Source organism: Mastomys coucha, unplaced genomic scaffold (genome assembly GCF_008632895.1).
Source record: "Mastomys coucha isolate ucsf_1 unplaced genomic scaffold, UCSF_Mcou_1 pScaffold17, whole genome shotgun sequence".
NCBI lineage: Eukaryota > Metazoa > Chordata > Mammalia > Rodentia > Muridae > Mastomys > Mastomys coucha.
The window spans coordinates 16,198,587-16,203,341 of NW_022196899.1; the positions used below are offsets into that span (position 1 = coordinate 16,198,587).

At 41.7% G+C, this 4,755-nt stretch overlaps 1 long non-coding RNA gene across 1 annotated transcript in view; it reads left to right on the plus strand.

Moving 5' to 3' along the window:
• LOC116094756 overlaps positions 1-4,755 on the plus strand; it is a 27,665-nt gene that overhangs the window by 14,221 nt on the left and 8,689 nt on the right. The window lies entirely within an intron of this gene.

Sequence of the window (4,755 nt, forward strand, 5' to 3'; positions counted from 1 at the left end):
AGAGGGAGAGGGAGAGGGAGGAGAGATCTGGGGTGGCCAAGAACTTTTAAAAGGATAAGTGTGTTACATAGTGGAAATATTCAAACCGGTAGTGACAATGGAAATGTGCTACACCTGGCTGAGGCCAATGATGAAGTAAGCTGCTGCTGTGTTGCTGAAAGGCAGGTTGGTATATAGAGCTCCTAATTTACAAGGGGGAAATGCTGGCTTGCAGTTTACTGGGAGTCTTAGGAGTGAGTTCAAAGAGGATATGGAAAAATTGTGCATGTGGGAGAATAGAAGTTTTCTTTTGCAGCCAAGTATCCAAGATTCCCCTTTGTTTTCTCCTGCAGGAAGATATCCACAGTTCTGTGGGAAAAAAATAGCTCTGTCCATCAGTCAGGAGAGCTAGTCTGATATGCAGTGGACTGGAAAATTTAGGATACTGGAAAAGCAAAATGGAAGAAAAGAAAAAGGAGGTATGGGTGGAGACTATTAGTAGAGGCTGTGTCCAACTGACTCTTCTTATACTTTGACAGCAATATGTAGTGACTTTCCTATACCATGTTGCCAGGGGTGCTAGATGCTCCATTCTTCTCCTTCTTCCTTCTTTGTTTCATTCCTTTCTTCCCTTTTTCTTTCTTTCTTTCTCTTTCTTTCTTCCTTCCTTTCCTTCTCTCTCTCTCTCTCTCTCTCTCTCTTTCTTTCTTTCTTTCTTTCTTTCTTTCTTTCTTTCTTTCTTCCATGTTTTTGAGATAGAGTCTCACTATAGAGCTCTGTCTGGCAGGAGACTCACTAGGTAGAGCAGGCTGACTCTGAGCTCTCAGAGATCCTTCTACCATTTTCCCCTAAATGCTGGAATTATAGGCTTGTGACCCCATGCCTGGCTCTCTTTTTTTCTTTTTTGAGGCAGGGTATCATGTACTTCAGCCCAGCCTTCAACTCGATATGTAGGAAAGTCTCCCTGAACTTCTGATTCTCTTGCATGAGTGCTGGGACTACGTCTATGTATGTGCCTCCACATCTAGTATCGGTAAAGATAGAAGTAAAACCGGGGCTTTGTGGGTTCAGGGCTGGCTCTCCTAGTGAGCTATACCCCTCAGCTCTGACATGGTGGATTCCTGGATCAAATGTGGCATTTACTATTCCATAGCTGTTCTTTCATCAGAGATGGAAACCCTCACCTTCAACTCTGAAGTTAACCAGTTTCTAGAAAATTCACCTTAGTAGTATTTACAATGTAGGCACCAGTTGAATGAATAAAGCCCAATAAAGTTGGCAATAAAGCTCACAGATTCAGAATTGTATTTTATTATACTTTTATAAATTTTTAAGTTGTTGCTTTAAAATACAATTACATAATTTCCTTCTCTTTCTTTACTCCATCCAGCCCCTTCCATAAATTCTTATCCTTGCTCTCTTTCAAATTCATGACCTCTGACCTCTGGCATAATTTTGTTTAATTGTACACACACACACACACACACACACACACTGTAAGATAAACAAGTGGATATCCCTTCCCTGGGGAAGATTATTTTGTGCTCTCTGCATTTCTTAGTTGTCTGTTTTTCTTTGTCGTAGTTTGGAACCCTGTGAGATTATCCCTCTGAGCTTGTATCCTTCTTGTGTCATGTCTTAGGTCTTGCTAGGTAGCCGTGTTGTTGAGTCTCCATGGATATAACTTCTCTGTCATTTTTAGGAAATGCAATCTTGTAGCAAACTTCCTGTTCTCTGGCTCTTGCAGGCTTTTCATCCCCCATTTCATGGTGTGCCCTGAGCCTGAAGTTCCGGAGTTGTGCTACAGATGGATCAGTTGCTATGGGCATTGCACAATCACTTCTTCTTTATATTTTGATTGGTTGTACTTTCTGATATGGTCTTGCTCAGGTTTTACAAGGTTTTTCAAGTTTTCCCTGTGGTCAGATGGGCTCAAGTTACATCTCCTCATTCAGGTAAGGGAGAGAGGAGATGGGACATCTAGTGTAGAAAGGAAGGTGAATTTATAATGAATGAGTTATCAGCCTTGGAAAAAAGTATTTGAAAAAGGTATACATTTAAAAGGGAGAGGATAATATAAGTGAAATATATAACATAAAGAATAATATAATTCAATATAATTGAAATGCTATGAAGTATATATATTTAAAAATAAAAGGCTATACAGTGTATTTCCTAAAGAACTGGGGAAACTATGACATTCTATGAAGAAATGATGATTGTCCAAAAAAGTAAAATTGAAGGATAGTTTTTGTTAGTTGATTTTTTTTCCAATAAGGGAAGCTCTTCTGGCTGAGTGAAACAAACTCTCTCTTACCCTATCTTAATCCACTTGGTGTCCCCTTCATGTAGTATTATGTAGTCTCTCTTGCCCTATATTGCCTGGTGTCCCCTTCATGTAGTATTATGTAGTCTCTCTTGCCCTATGTTAATGACCTGTATTTCCCTCCATGAAGTTTTATCTGGAGTAGCTACTTGCAGAACATACTGAGGAATATTTTCCTTTCTGCCAGAAAGAAATTTGATTTAAAGGCAGTAAATTACTTGATGCAGCACACCGTGGAAAGCCATTTTTTGGTGTGTGCTCTGACAGTATTGAACTTTACTGAGACTTTGTTTATAGGAGCCACTGACAGTTGATTAACCCTGTCCCATATTGATGTCCTAGAAATGGCTAACGAGTGGTGAAGAAAAACTGTATCAGAGAGGAATAAACAGGCAAGGAAGACTTTACTCACGTAACAGGAGTCAAGACTGTTGCAATAGGGGAGAAAGAATGAAGTCAACCCTGATGATAGGAGTAGCATTTGGGGACACACACAGCTCACAGGCAGGAAGAGAAACTCCACGAGCAAGTTGAAAACAGTAGCATTGAAACATACCTCACTTTTACTCCTTTTAGTGGAGGGGAGTGGGAAACCCTATACTATGTAGTTTAGACTGGGACAGCCTATGTGACAAAGAACATGGAGGAGCAAGGTATTGGGCAAGACCATAAAGTAGGGTGTATGAAGCCCCTGCATAAAAGGGCTGTCAGATCTCTGTCCTACTGTCTGGAGAGAGAGAGAGAGAGAGAGAGAGAGAGAGAGAGAGAGAGAGAGAGAAAACTAGTCACAGGTGCTACAATGGGGAGCTGCCTGATCTCCTAGGTTATATAATCTGGCTGGTTAAAAAGATGAGCATCTTAAAGGGGCAAGCCATGACCCAACAGATGTAAACTTCCAAGAGGAGCTTGCATGGTTTCGGGATAAGGCAGAGGAACGGATGGAGAATGAAGCTCACAATGTCTTGCACAAAACCTGTAAGTCTGGCCTAGGAGAACAAACCTGTTGCTAAAGAGAAAACTGTTCCCCATCCCCCGGGCCGTTGAGAACTCACTTAAATCACCAGTAGGGGTGGGTCTAAATGCCCTGTGGCTCATTTGCAGTTACAAAATTCACACCCCTGGGTGGAGATTTAAGATGTTAATGTGATGCATACAGTTGTATTAAATAGATGTAACCGAGGGGACAGAAAAAGCATCAGTATGGAAGTGACTCTTAAGTCCAATACTACCTGGCATATATGTTCCATCCTTTGCAGTGTGGTCATTGAGTTTCTTATTTCCCCCTCTACTTCTTGTTTCCCACATCCTATGTTCTATCATTTATCAAACATACCCCCTTCCTGTCCACATGTCTCTGACAAATTCCTTGTTCTGGAGGTACTCACCAAAAACTGGTATCCGATGATATCAAGGGTGGTAGAATTTTTGCAAGGTCAGGTAATCAGGAATCCTAGTAGAAAAAAAAAAAAAAGGAGCCCAGAGGAGCCTGACTGACTGGTCAGGGAGGGTATCTCTGTCTATGAGAGGAAATCCATGTCACCCATCTTGGTGCCTTCTATAAGGAGACAATGTTCTTGTTTGTGGGCCTCCAATGTCCCACTTGTCCTTTCTGTTATCTCTGAGACATTCCTGGTTAATGGATGCTCTCCTTGTTTGAAGAGCCTGAGTAAAAGCCATCTCCTTAGTTGGACAGTGCAATCTATTCTTCATCAGTGTTGGATCTGTGCTTGAACAGCAGTAGAATATGTGCATTTAGAACTATTATTTTTCTTTTTCAAATTCATGATTAATTAATTATCTTATTTCTCTCATGTAAGGGCATGCATTTGTGTGCATCTGTGTGTGTGTATGAATGCATGTTCCTGTGCATAAATGTGCAGAAGCCAGAGGAGGATATTGCGTGTTGTTTATTATCTGCATTATTATGTCAAGGCAGGTTCTCTTAGTGAACATAAAGCTTGCCATTTTTGGATAGATTGGTTGGCCAGTAACAGCAGTAATCACTCTGTTTCTAGCCCCTTGAAGGTGGAGCTTATAGGATGCATGGCTCTGTCTGGGTTTTTACATAGGATCTGGCCTGCTTATATAAACATTCTTAAATTTACTATGCTATTTCCCCAATCTTAATACAGAAGTCAAGGCTCACAGCCATCCATTGGACTGAGCACAAGGTCCCCAATGAAGGAGCTAGAGAAAGGACCCCAAGGAGCTGAAGGGTTTGCAGCCCTTAGAATAAACAACAATATGAACTAACTAGTACCCTCAGAGCTCCCAGGGACTAAAACTCCAACCAAAGAGTGCACATGGTGGGACTCATGGCTCCAGCAGCATATGTAGCAGAGGATGGCCTAGTGGGTCATCAATGGGAGGAGAGGCCCTTGGCCCTGTGCTCCAGTGTAGAAGAATGCCAGGACCAGGAGAGGGTAGGTTGGTGAGCAGGGGGAGGGGGG